General features: G+C 40.0%; 1 non-coding gene across 1 annotated transcript; it reads right to left on the minus strand.

The window, feature by feature from the left end:
- Positions 1-1,462: 1,462 nt before the first annotated feature.
- LOC148552920 (small nucleolar RNA R71) lies at positions 1,463-1,570 on the minus strand. Its single transcript, XR_015893506.1, has one exon. It is a non-coding gene; the product is annotated as a small nucleolar RNA R71 (small nucleolar RNA).
- Positions 1,571-14,984: the final 13,414 nt, after the last annotated feature.

The raw sequence follows: 14,984 nt of genomic DNA on the forward strand, positions 1-14,984 counted from the left end.
TTATTTTATGTTTTATTTATCTTTTAATTATCAATTCTCCATCACCATCTGAATTTGCCTGCTGGCTGGGTGTTTAACGCCCGAAAAGGTAGGATTTTGGGCGTTAAACGCCAGAATGGATGCCATTCTGGGCGTTAAACGCCAGAATGGATGCCATTCTGGGCGTTAAACGCCAGAATGGATGCCATTCTGGGCGTTTAACGCCAGGATGACACTAGAGGGAAGATTTTGTTTTTAATTCAAATCTTTTTCAAATTTTCATAATTTTTCAAAATCAAATCTTTTTCAAATCATATCTTTTCAATCGTATCCTTTCAAAATCAATTTCTTTCTAATTCTTTTTATTTTATTACTATTTTCGAAAATCCTTGCTACAATTAGTGATTTAATTCAAAATTTTCAAGTTGTTACTTGCCTATTAAGAAAGGATCAAAGTTTTAATTCTAGAATCATATCTTCTAATTTCTTGTTAGTCAAGCAATCAACTTTAATTTTAAAACTTTCCTTTTTTAATTTGATTCTCAATCATATCTTCTCAATCATATCTCTTCAATCACATCTTTTTCAAAATTAACTCTCAATCATATCTTTTTGATTTCTAATTTCAAAATCTTTTTCAAAAATCACTTAATTTCTTTCCCAATCTTAATTTTCGAAAATCTCAATCAAATTTTTAAATTTCTTTTTATTATTTCAAAATCTTTTTAATTTATTTTCGAAAATTCTTCCCCTTTTCTCACATCCTTCTATTTAAAGGACTAACACTCCTCCTCAAGGTGCAATTCGAACTCTATCCCTCTTGATAAGTTCGAATTCTCTTCTATCTACCTCCTCCTTCTATTCTTCTTTTCCTCTGACACCTCAAGGAATCTCTATACTGTGACATAGAGGATTCCCTACTTTCTTGTTCTCTTCTCTTTCATATGAGCAGGAACAAAGATAAAGGCATACTTGTTCAAGCTGATCCTGAACCTGAAAGGATCTTGAAGAGAAAGCTAAGAGAAGCTAAAGCACAATTTTCTCTAGAGGCCCTAACAGAGCTTTTCAACGAAGAAGAAACCATGGCAGCCAAAAACAACAATGCCAACAATGCAAGGAAGGTGCTTGGTGACTTTACTGCACCTACTCCCGACTTCTATGGGAGAAGCATCTCAATCCCTGCCATTGGAGCAAACAACTTTGAGCTTAAGCCTCAATTAGTTCTCTAATGCAACATAATTGCCAGTTTCATGGACTTCCATTGGAAGATCCTCATCAGTTCTTAGCTGAATTCTTGCAAATTTGTGACACTGTCAAGACCAATGGGGTTGATCCTGAGGTTTACAAGCTTATGCTTTTTTCCTTTGCTGTAAGAGACAGAGCTAGGACATGGTTGGACTCACAACCTAAAGAAAGCCTGAACTCTTGGGAAAAGCTAGTTAATGCCTTCTTGGGAAAGTTTTTTCCACCTCAAAAATTGAGTAAGCTTAGAGTGGAAGTCCAAACCTTCAGACAGAAGGAAGGTGAATCCCTCTATGAAGCTTGGGAAAGATACAAGCAATTGATCAGAAGGTGTCCTTCTGACATGCTTTCAGAATGGAGCATCATAGGTATCTTCTATGATGGTCTGTCTGAACTGTCCAAGATGTCATTGGACAGCTCTACTGGAGGATCTCTTCATCTGAAGAAGACACCTGCAGAATCTCAGGATCTCATTGAAATGGTTGCAAATAACCAATTCATGTACACCTCTGAAAGGAATCCTGTGAATAATGGGACTAATCAGAAGAAAGGAGTTCTTGAAATTGATACTCTGAATGCCATACTAGCTCAGAATAAGATATTGACTCAACAAGTCAATTTGATTTCTCAGAGTCTGTCTGGAATGCAAGCAGCAACAGGCAGTACTAAGGAAGCTTCCTCTGAAGAAGAAGCTTATAATCCTGAGAACCCAGCAATGGAAGAGGTGAATTACATGGGAGAACCCTATGGAAACACCTATAATCCTTCATGGAGAAATCATCCAAATCTCCCATGGAAGGATCAACAGAGACCTCAACAAGGTTTCAACAACAATAATGGTGGAAGAAATAGGTTTAGCAATAGTAAGCCTTTTCCATCATCTTCTCAGCAACAGACAGAGAATTCTAAGCAAAGCCATTCTGACTTAGCAACCATAGTCTCTGATCTAATTAAAACCACTCAAAGTTTCATGACTGAAACAAGGTCCTCCATTAGAAATTTAGAGGCACAGGTGGGTCAGCTGAGCAAGAAAATTACTGAACTCCCTCCTAGTACTCTCCCAAGCAATACAGAAGAGAATCCAAAAAGAGAGTGCAAGGCCATAAACACGTCTCACATGGCCGAACCTGGAGAGGAGGAAGAGACAGTGATTTCCACTGAGGAAGACCTCAATGGACGTCCACTAACCTCCAAGGGGTTCCCTAATGAGGAACCATGGGAATCTGAGGCTCACACTGAGACCATAGAGATTCCATTGAATTTACTTTTGCGATTCATGAGCTCTGATGAGTATTCTTCCTCTGAAGAGGATGAAGATGTTAGTGAAGAGCAAGTTGCTAACTACTTTAAAGCAATCATGAAGCTAAATGCCAGGTTGTTTGGTAATGAAACTTGGGAGGATGAACCTCCATTGTTCATCAAAAAACTGGATGACTTGACTAGGCAGAGATTACCTCTGAAGAGACAAGACCCTGGAAAATTCTTAATCCCTTGTAACATAGACACCATGACCTTTGAGAAGGCTCTGTGTGACCTGGGGTCAAGTATAAACCTTATGCCTCTCTCTGTAATGGAGAAGCTAGGGATCATTGAGGTACAAGCTGCAAGAATCTCACTGGAGATGGCAGACAATTCAAAGAAACAAGCTTATGGACTTGTAGAGGATGTCTTGGTAAAGGTTGAAGACCATTACATCCCTGCTGATTTTATAATCCTAGAGACTGGGAAGTGTGTGGATGAGTCCATCATCTTTGGCAGACCCTTCCTAGCTACAGCAAAAGCTGTAATTGATGTTGACAGAGGTGAATTGATCATTCAAGTGAATGAAGATTCCCTTGTGTTTAAGGCTCAAGGATATCCCTCTGTAACCATGGAGAAGAAGCATGAAGAGCTTCTCTCAATACAGAGACAAACAAATCCCTCACAGTCAAACTCTAAGTTTGGTGTTGGGAGGTTCCAACATTGCTCTAAACATCTGTGAGGCTCCATGAGAGCCACTGTCAAGCTACTGACATTAAAGAAGCGCTTATTGGGAGGCAACCCAATCTTTAACTATCTATATTGAATTTCTATTTTCTTTTGTTATTTTATGTTTTCTGTAGGTTGATGATCATGTGAAGTCACAAAACAATTGAAAAAACAAAAACAGAAGGAAAAACAGTATTAAAAATAGAACACCCTGGAGGAGAAACTTACTGGCGTTTAAACGCCAGTAAGGGTAGCAGAATGGGCGTTAAACGCCCAGTCTGACACCATTCTGGGCGTTTAACGCCAGAAATGGGCAGCAGCCTGGCGTTTAACACCAGGATTAGCAGCAAGGGGCTTTTTGCATGCCACATGGTACAGGGATGAGAAATCCTTGATACCTCAGAATCTATGGACCACACAGGATCCCCACCTACCCCACCTCTCTCTCTCTTCTTCACCCATTCACCAATCACCTCAATACCTCTTCCCCAAAAACCCCTCACCTATCAAATCCCACCATTCTCTTCACCACTCACATTCATCCATCATAAAGCCCCACCTACCTCACAATTCAAATTCAAACCACTTTCCCTCCCAAACCCACCCATACATGGCCGAACCATACCCCCCTCCACTCCTATATAAACCCATCTTCACTCCTTCATTTTCACACAACATACACACTACCCATCCCCCTTGGCCGAAATACAAAGCCCTCTCCATCTCCTCTATTTCTTCTTCTTCTACTCTCTTCTTTCTTCTTTTGCTCGAGGATGAGCAACTTTCTAAGTTTGGTGTGGTAAAAGCTAAAGCTTTTTTTGTTTTTCCATAACCATTAATGGCACCAAAGGCCGAAGAAACCTCTAGAAAGAGGAAAGAGAAGGCAAAAGCTTTCACCTCCGAGTCATGAAAGATGGAGAGATTCCTCTCAAGGGTACATCAAGACCACTTCTATGAAGTTGTGGCCATGAAGAAGGTGATCCCCGAGGTCCCTTTTAAGCTCAAAAAGGGGGAATATCCAGAGATCCGACATGAGATCCGAAGAAGAGGTTGGGAAGTTCTCACCAACCCCATTCAACAAGTCAAAATCTTAATGGTTCAAGAGTTCTATGCCAATGCATGGATCACCAAGAACCATGATCAAAGTGTGAACCCGGACCCTAAGAACTGGCTTACAATGGTCCGAGGGAAATACTTGGATTTTAGTCCGGAAAACATAAGGTTGGCATTCAATTTGCCTATGATGCAATGAGATGCACACCCATACACTAGAAGGGTCAACTTTGATCAAAGGTTGGACCAAGTCCTCATGGACATCTGTGAAGAGGGCGCTCAATGGAAGAGAGATTCAAGAGGGAAGCCGGTTCAACTAAGAAGGCATGACCTCAAGCCCGTGGTTAGGGGATGGTTGGAGTTCATCCAACGCTCAATCATTCCCACTAGCAACTGGTCTGAAGTTACTATAGACCGGGCTATCATGATTCATAGCATCATGATTGGAGAGGAAGTAGAAGTTCATGAGGTTATATCCCAAGAACTCTACAAGGTAGCAGACAAGTCCTCTACTGTGGCAAGGTTAGCTTTCCCTCATCTCATTTGTCACCTCTGTAATTCAGCTGGAATTGACATAGAGGAAGACATCCTCATTGATGAGGACAAGCCCATCACGAAGAAAAGGATGGAGCAAACAAGAGATCCCACTCATGGACAAGAGCATGAGGAAACCCCTCATCATGAAATCCCTGAGATGCCTCAAGGGATGCATTTTCCTCCACAAAACTATTGGGAGCAAATCAACACCTCTCTAGGAGAATTAAGCTCCAACATGGGACAACTAAGGGTGGAGCACCAAGAGGATTCCATCCTCCTCCATGAAATTAGAGAAGACCAAAGAACCATGAGAGAGGAGCAATAAAGGCAAGGAAGAGACATTGAGGAGCTCAAGCACTCCATAAGATCTTCAAGAGGAAGAACAAGCCGTCATCACTAAGGTGGACCCGTTCTTTAATTTCCTTGTTCTTTATTTTCTGTTTTTCGAATTTTTATGCTTTATGTTTATTTACGTTTGTGTCTTTATTACATGATCATTAGTGTCTAAGTGTCTATACCTTAAAGCTATGAAAATGAATCCATCACCTTTCTTAAATGAAAAATGTTTTTAATTGAAAAAGAAAAAGAAGTGCATGAATCTCAAATTTTAAAACAGTTTAATTATTTTAATGTGGTGGCAATACTATTGTTTTTCTGAATGAATGCTTGAACAGTGCATATTTTTGAATTTGATTGTTTATGAATGTTAAAATTGTTGGCTCTTGAAAGAATGATGGGAAAAGGAGAAATATTATCTGATGATCTGAAAAATCATAAAATTGATTCTTGAAGCAAGAAAAAGTAGTGAAAAGCTTGTAGAAAAAAAAAAAGAGAGGCGAAAAAAAAAGAGAAAAGAAAAAAGAAAGAAAAAGAAAAGCAAGCAGAAAAAGCCAATACCCCTTTAAACCAAAAGGCAAGGGTGAAAAAAATGATCCAAGGCTTTGAGCATCAGTGGATAGCAGGGCCCACAAGAATAAAATCCTTGCCTAAACGGCTAAACCAAGCTGTCCCTAACCATGTGCTTGTGGCGTGAAGGTGTCAAGTAAAAACTTGAGACTGAGCGGTTAAAGTCGTGGTCCAAAAGCAAAAAGAGTGTGCTTAAGAGCTCTGGACACCTCTAATTGGGGACTCTAGCAAAGTTGAGTCACAATCTGTAAAGGTTCACCCAGTTATGTGTCTGTGGCATTTATGTATCAGTGGTAATACTGGAAAACAAAATGCTTAGGGTCACGACCAAGACTCATAAAGTAGCTGTGTTCAAGAATCAACATACTTAACTAGGAGAATCAATAACACTATATGGGTTCTGAGTTCCTATAGATGCCAATCATTCTGAACTTCAAAGGATAAAGTGAGATGCCAAATCTGTTTAGAAGCAAAAAGCTAAAAGCCCCGCTCATCTAATTAATACTGATCTTCATAGATGTTTTTGGAATTCATTGTATATTCTCTTCTTTTAGTTGCTTGGGGACAAGCAACAATTTAGGTCACGCGTACGTGATGAGCGGATAATTTATACGCTTTTTGGCATTGTTTTTAGTATGTTTTTAGAATATTTTAATTAGTTTTTATTTTATTTTTATTAGTTTTTAAATAAAAATCACTCTTCTGGACTTACCTATGAGTTTTTATGTTTTTCTATGATTTCAGGTATTTTCTGGTTGAAATTGAGGGACCTGAGCAAAAATCTTATTCAGAAGCTGAACAAGGACTGCAGATGTTGTTGGATTCTGACCTCCCTGCACTCGAAGTGGATTTTCTGGGGTTACAGAAGCCCAATTGGTGCGCTCTCAATTGCGTTGGAAAGTAGACATCCTAGGCTTTCCAAAAATATATAATAGTCCATACTTTGCCTAAGATTTGATGGCCCAAACAGGCGTTCTAAGTCAGCTCAAGAATTCTGGCGTTTAACGCCAGAACTGGCACGAAAGCTGGAGTTAAACGCCCAAACTGGCACAAAAACTGGCGTTTAACTCCAAGAAAAGTCTCTACACATGGAAGCTTCAATGCTCAGCCCAAGCACACACCAAGTGGGCTCGGAAGAAGATTTCTGCATTAATTACTTATTTCTGTAAATCCTAGGCTACTAGTTCTCTATAAATAGGACCTTTTACTATTGTATTTTGGGGGGGGGGATCTTTGGACGTTTAGTCCCTAGACCTTGGAGGCTGCCATTTGGCCATGCTTACACCATTATCACTTTTTGTATTTTCAACGGTGGAGTTTCTACACACCATAGATTAAGGTGTGGAACTCTGTTGTTCTTCATGAATTAATACAAAGTACTATTGTTTTTCTATTCAATTCAAGTTTATTTCTTCTCCAAGATATTCATTCGCACCCAAGAACACGATGAATGTGATGATTATGTGACACTCATCACCATTCTCACTTATGAACGCGTGACTGACAACCACTTCCGTTCTACATGCAAACAAGCTTGAATGTGTATCTCTTGGGTTTCTAATCTAAGATTAGAACCTTCGTGGTATAGGCTAGAATTATTGGCGGTCATTCTTGAGATCCGAAAAGTCTAAACCTTGTCTGTGGTATTTTGAGTAGGATTTGGGATGGGATGACTGTGACAAGCTTCAAACTCGCGATTGTTGGGCGTGTGACAGACGCAAAAGGCTCAATGGATCCTATTCCAACATGATCGAGAACCGACAAATGATTAGCCGTGCGGTGACAGCGTGCGTAGAACATCTTCACTGAGAGGACGGGAAGTAGCCATTGACAACGATGATGCCCAACATAAAGCTTGCCATGGAAAGGAGTATGAATGATTGGAAGAAGGCAATAGGAAAGCAGAGGTTCAGGAGGAACAAAGCATCTTCATACGCTTATCTGAAATTCCAACCAAAGAATTACATAAGTATCTCTATCTTTATTTTATGTTTTATTTATCTTTTAATTATCAATTCTCCATCACCATCTGAATTCGCCTGACTGAGATTTACAAGGTGACCATAGCTTGCTTCAAGCCGACAGTCTCCGTGGGATCGACCCTTACTCACGTAAGGTATTACTTGGACGACCCAGTGCACTTGCTGGTTAGTTGTGCGGAATTGTGACAAAGTGTGATTCACGTTTAAGAGCTCCAAGTCCTTTGGCGCCATTGTTGATGATCACAATTTCGTGCACCAGTACGCGTCGATGGTCTTTTTCGCGTGTCACGCGTATGCGTTAGGTATGCACACGCGTCGATGAGCAATTTCACTTTTCACGCGTACGTGTCAGGCACGCCCTCGCGTTGTTTCTCGCTGGTTAGCTCCTTGGTTTCTTCTCTTTCTCTGCAGAAACTCCATCAAATCCATCCGAATGCTACCTAAAATAAATAAAATTGCACAAGACTCAATGTAGCATCCATAGTGGCTAAAAGATAATTAATTCTTGATTAAACTTAACAATTTAAATGCAAATTCACTTGGAAAAGATAGGAAAGATGCTCACGCATCACAACACCAAACTTGAATTGTTGCTTGTCCTCAAGCAACCAAACTAATATACGCTTAGAATGTGAATTTGCATGAGAATGTGAGAGTTCAATTAAGCTCATGTCTCTTCTTATAGTGGGGTACTGCAATTCTGAATAGTTTTGGAATCTCACTCTCCTTTGACTCAGAAGAATGTTACTGTCATTCGGAATTATAATCCGGATAATATTATGAATTCTCTGATCTTTTGTAACACAATTTAATCCTTGAACACAGCTTTCTTTTCTTTGGTGCTTTGCACCTTGAGCCTAGCCATGACTTTAAATGTTTTGTCTCAAGTTTTACTTGACACAGAAACACCACAAGCACTTAACTGGGGAACTCTTTTGAAGTTTTGATTTTTCTTTCAGTTACTCCCAGACAGTGGTGCTCAAAGCCTTTGGCATACTCTTGTTAATTTCAATTGATCTCGACTCTAAATATTTTGTCTCAAGGATTACTTGACACAAGAACACCACAAGCATGTAATTAGGGAAACAACTCTTTGAGCTTTTAATCATGTCTGACCTCCCTAGTCATTGATGCTCAGAGCCTTGGACCTTGCTCTCTCTTTTTTTTTTTTTGGCTGTGCCTTTTGCTTCAAGGATTAAATTTTTGTTTATTTCAGAGAAGTCATAATAATTCTCTAAATTCCTATTCCTTGTACATCAACATTCTTTTATTCAAATTTTAATATGCACTGTTCATGTCATGCATTCAGAGTCACAGAAAATACCACTACATGTAAGTGAATAAGACTACTCTTCAATATAAACTCAATTTCTCATGCAATATATCACTTCTTTTTCTTTTTCTTTTTAGATTCAAGTTCAGTGAGTGGTACATGAGACAGAATGAAACTAATTCTAAGAACTGAAAGTACTAAAGATCATGCAAGCAATCAAAGCAACAGAAAACAGAAAACAACAAAATAAGAACGGAAGAGAAATAGAATGAAAGGAACTCAACCACCTTAGTTATGCTAGTGGCCATCTCCTTCCTCCATGAAGAACGTTCATCTTCCTTTGGGGATATTAAAATAAGCAGAAAAGCCATAAGCGAAGTGACACAACACCAAACTTAAAGGTTTGCTTGTCCTCAAGCAAAGAAGAACTGAAAACAAAAATAATTAGCAAGATGAAAGACGAATAAAAGGATAAAAGAACGAGATAGAATTAGGATTTGGGGGTGGATGATTTGAATTCAGGTGTTGAGGGGCTTAATTTGGGCATCACGTGCGATGTGTGCGCGTAAGGCACGCGTACGCGTGAATCGCGTTAAGTTCAAATGACGCATACGCGTCAGAGACGCGTTCGCGTGGACTTGGTTTTGTGTGAATCGCGTGAAGGTGGCCGCGCGCACGCACAACTCTCTGCTCGCGTGGTATGGGAATCAAAATTTTCAGATGACGCGTGCGTGTCATGCACGCGCAAGCGTGGATGGCCATTTAGGAAATGGACGCCCATGCGTCAGGGATGCGTACGCGTTATCGACTTTGTGCTTCTAGCACACTTCTAGCCACAAGCTATCACAACTCTCTGCCCAAACACTTTTTACGCCGATTGTACTTATCCACGCATGCGCGTTCTTGACGCGTCCGCATGGACTGCCAAAATCACAAATGACGTGCACGCGTCAGGGACGCGTACGCGTGACCATGTTTGTGCGCAGGGCACACTTCCTGCGCCACTCCCGCACAACTCTCTATAACTTTTATTTTTTTTTCACACCCACATATGACGCGTACGCGTCAGCGACGCTTGCGCGTTGTGTGCTCGTTTTTTTCTGTGTTGTCGCCTGTAGTGTTCGATTCCTGTTATATAATAGCTGCAGGAACAGAAAAACAGTAAAACTCAATAAAAATCAAATAAATAAGAAAACTACTACTACGAAAAATAACTAAGGATACGAAATTATCGGGTTGCCTCCCGACAAGTGCTTCTTTAACGTCACTAGCTTGACAGTCAGTTCTGCTAAGTCAACAGATGAGCAGACCTCTGGCGATCAATCTCGCCTACCAGATAGTGCTTCAACCTCTGGCCCTTCACTGTAAATTTTCTGTTAGAATTCTCTTCCTGTATTTCCATATAACCATATGGTGAAGCTCTGGTAACCACAAACGGTCCTGACCACCGGGATTTCAGCTTACCGGGAAAAAGTTTGAGCCTTGAATTATACAGAAGCACTCTCTGTCCTGGCTCAAAGACTCTGATGGCAATTTTTTTGTCATGCAGTAACTTAGTTCTCTCCTTATAGAGTTTGGCATTCTCATAAGCTGAATATCTGAATTCATCGAGCTCATTCAACTGAAGCATTCGCTTGATTCCTGCAGCTTCTGAATTAAGATTCAGATATCGGATTGCCCAGTAAGCTTTATGCTCCAACTCAACTGGCAAGTGACAGGCTTTGCCATAGACCAACTGATAAGGGGACATGCCAATAGGAGTCTTGTAAACTGTCCGGTATGCCCAGAGAGCATCATCAAGCTTCCTAGACCAGTCCTTTCTTGAAACACTGACGGTCTTCTCTAAAATCCTCTTAAGTTCCCTGTTGGAAACTTCAACCTGTCCACTAGTCTGAGGATGATAGGGGGTTGCCACTTTATGACAGACTCCATATCTCTGCAGAAGAGAGTCCAACTGTCTGTTACAGAAGTGGCTTCCACCATCACTAATGAGTGTCGTTGGGACACCAAACTGGCTAAAGATATATCTCTGAAGAAAGCTCATTACCACCTTGGCATCATTGGTGGATAGAGCCATAGCTTCTACCCACTTAGACACATAATCAACTGCCACTAGAATATAGTTGTTTGAATGTGAGGGGAGAAAGGTCCCATGAAATTAATACCCCACACATCAAACAGCTCAACCTCAAGAATCCCCTGCTGTGGCATTTCATGGTTGGCAGGGAGATTTGTGGCTTTTTCACATCTGTCAAAGTGCTTCACAAATGCTCTTGAGTCTCTGAAGAGAGTCGGCCAGTAAAACCCGCTCTGAAGGACCTTTGTAGCTGTCCTTTCACCACCAAAGTGGCCTGCATACTCAAAACCATGATAGTGCCAAAGAATCTGCTATTTTTCTTCATCTGGGACACATCTCTGGATGATACCATCTGAACATCTTTTAAAAAGGTATCGTTCCTCCCAAATGTAGTACTTTGCATCAGTCAATAGATTTTTCACTTGTTGCCTACTGTACTCCCTTGGAATAAAATTCATGGCCTTATAATGTGCAATGTCTGCAAACTATGGAGCCTGCTGAATGAGGAACAATTGCTCATCTGGAAACATCTCAGTCACAGCTGTGGGTGGTTGTACTCCTGCTTCAGGCTCAATTCTGGAGAGATAGTTAGCTACTTGATTTTCTGACCCTTTCCTATCTTTTATCTCAATATCAAACTCCTGAAGGAGTAACACCCATATGATTAATCTTGGTTTAGAGTCCTGCTTGGTTAGAAGGTACTTCAAAGCAGCATGATCAGTATTAATAATAACCTTAGAACCAAGTAAATAAGACTTAAACTTATCAACAGCATATACAACAGCTAATAATTCCTTTTCCGTGGTTGTGTAGTTCTTTTGGGCATCATTTAGCACACGACTTGCATAATAAATGACATGTACAACCTTACCATGCCTCTGTCCTAAATAAGCTCCTATAGCAAAGTCACTGGCATCACACATTAATTCAAATGGCAAATCCTAGTCAGGGGGAGCTATGATGGGAGCAGAGGTAAGGTTTGCTTTCAGAGTTTCAAAAGTATGCAGACAATTAGAATCAAAGACAAAAGGAACATTGGTGGGTGAACCTTTTCAGATTGTGACTCAGCTTTGCTAGAGTCCCTAGTTAGAGGTGCCCAAAGCTCTTAAGCACACTCTTTTTACTTTGGACCACGACTTTGACCGCTCAGTCTCAAGCTTTTCACTTGACACCTTCACGCCACAAGCACATGGTTAGGGACAACTTGATTTAGCCGCTTAGGCCAGGATTTTATTCCTTTGGGCCCTCTTATCCATTAATGCTCAAAGCCTTGGATCCTTTTTACCCTTGCCTTTTGGTTTAAAGGGCTATTGGCTTCTTCTGCTTGCTTTTTTTTTTCTTCCTTTTTTTTTCCCACAATTTTTTCTTTTTTCTTTTTTTTTCACAAGCTGTATTTTTCACTGCTTTTTCTTGCTTCAAGAATCAATTTTATGATTTTTCAGATTATCAATAACATTTCTCTTTTTTCATTATTCTTTCAAGAGCCAACAATTTTAACATTCATAAACTTCACTATAAAAAATATGCACTGTTCAGAAATAAATAAACTATTTTCAAGATAGAATTCGAAATTCATGTACTTCTTTTTCTTTTTCAGAAAACATTTTTCATTTAAGAAAGGTGAAGAATTCATGGAATCATTCATAGCTTTAAGACATAGACACTAGACACTGATGATCATGTAATAAAGACACAAACATAGACAAAATATAAAGCATAGAAACGAAAAATAGAAAAATAAGAACAAGGAAATTAAAGAATGGGTCCACCTTAGTGACGGCGGCTAGTTCTTCCTCTTGAAGATCCTATGGAGTTCTTGAGCTCCTCTATGTTTCTTTCTTGTCTTTGTTGCTCCTCTCTCATGGCCTTTTGGTCTTCTCTGATTTCATGGAGGATGATGGGGTGCTCTTGGTGAGGTCTATGATTGGGCTCTCTTGTTTGCTCCATCCTCTTAGTGATGGGCTTTTGAGATGAATCTCTCCATCTCCCATGACTCAGAGTTGGAAGCAACTGCCTTCCCTTTCCTCTTTCTAGAGGTTTCTCCGGGCTTAGGTGCCATTAATGGTTATGGAAAAACAAAAAGCAGAGCTTTTTTTTCCACATCAAACTTAAAAGGTTTGCTCGTCCTCGAGCAAAATTAGATAGAAGGGAGTAGAAGAAGAATGATGCAATTAATTTTGAAAACTTATTACTGTATATAAGAAATATTAAAACGAGTTGAAAAGAATTTGAAAAGATACGTAAGTTTTGAAAATGTTTTGGAAGAAATTGAAAAGAATTGAAAAAGAATTAAAAAGAATTGGAAAGATTATTGATTTTTTTGAAAATAGAAATTGAAAGATGAATGTTTAAAATATGTTTGATGCAAAAAATTATGAATTAAAACATGAAAAATTGAAAAAAAATTGAATTGGAAACAAAATTACCTCCCTTGTGTCATCCTGGCGTTAAACACCCAGAATGCTATCTATTCTGGCGTTTAACGCCCACTTGACTGCCATTTTGGGCGTTTAACGCCCAGCCAGATACCCTAGCTGGCGTTAAATGCTAGGAATCCTTCTTTACTGGGCGTTTTTCTGAATGCCCAGAATGCTGCCATTTCTGGCGTTAAACGCCCAGAATGCTATCCTTACTAGCGTTTAAATGCCAGTAAGCCTGTCCTCTAGTGTGTGCTATTTTTGATGCTGTTTTTGATTCTGCTTTAATTCTGCAGCTGTTTTTATGACTCCACATGATCATCAACCTAAAGAAAACATGACATGGCAATGGAAAACAAATGTCTATGAAAAATAAATATAATTAAATAATATTGGGTTGCCTCCCAACACCAAACTTAAAAGTTGAGTGTGGGGGCTCTGTTTGACTCTGTATTGAGAGAAGCTTTTCATGATTCCTCTCCATGGTTACAGAAGAAGATCCTTGAGCCTTAAACACAAGGTAGTCCTCATTCAATTGAAGGACTAACTCTCCTCTATCCACATCAATCACAGCTTTTGCTGTGGCTAGGAAGGGCCTTCCAAGGATGATGGATTCATCCTCATCCTTTCCAGTGTCTAGGATTATGAAGTCAGCAGGGATGTAAAGGCCTTCAACCTTCACCAAGATATCCTCCACAAGTCCAGAAGCCTGTTTCATTGATTTGTCTGCCATCTCTAGTGAGATTCTTGCAGCTTGTACCTCAAAGATCCTTAGTTTCTCCATTACAGAGAGTGGCATGAGGTTTATTCCTGACCCAGATCACACAGAGCCTTCTCAAAGATTATGGTGCCTATGGTATAAGGTATTAAGAACTTTTCGGGATCCGGTTTCTTCTGAGGTAATTTCTGTTGAACCAAGGCATTCAGTTCATTGATGAGCAATGGAGGTTCATCCTCCTAAATCTAATTACCAAATAACTTGGCATTCGGCTTCATGATTGCTCCTAGATACTGAGCAACTTGCTCTTCAACAATATCTTCATCCTTTTCAGAGGAAGAATACTCATCAGAGCTCATGAATGGCAACAGTAAGTTCAGTGGAATCCCTATGGTCTCTGTATGAGCCTCAGATTCCTTTGGTTCCTCATTAGGGAACTCCTTAGTGGTCAGTGGATGTCCATTGAGGTCTTCCTTACTGGAAATCACTTCCTCTTCCTCCCCTATAGGTTCGGCCACTTTGGGTATATTGATGGCCTTATATTCTCTCTTTGGATTCTCTTCTGTATTGCTTGGGAGAGTACTAGGAGGGATTTTAGTAACTCTTTTACTTAGCCGACCCACTTGTGCCTCCAAATTTCTGATGGAGGACCTTATTTCAGTCATGAAACTGAGAGTGGTCTTAGATAGATCAGAGACTATGGTTGCTAAGTCAGAGAGGCTCTGCTTAGATTTCTCTGTCTGTGGCTCAGAAGATGATGGAAAAGGCTTGCTATTGCCAAACCTATTTCTCCCACCATTATTATTATTGAAGCCTTGATTAGGCTTCTGCT

The sequence above is a fragment of the Arachis ipaensis genome, chromosome B7 (assembly GCF_059453495.1).
Source record: "Arachis ipaensis isolate K30076 ecotype BB chromosome B7, ASM5945349v1, whole genome shotgun sequence".
Lineage (NCBI taxonomy): Eukaryota > Viridiplantae > Streptophyta > Magnoliopsida > Fabales > Fabaceae > Arachis > Arachis ipaensis.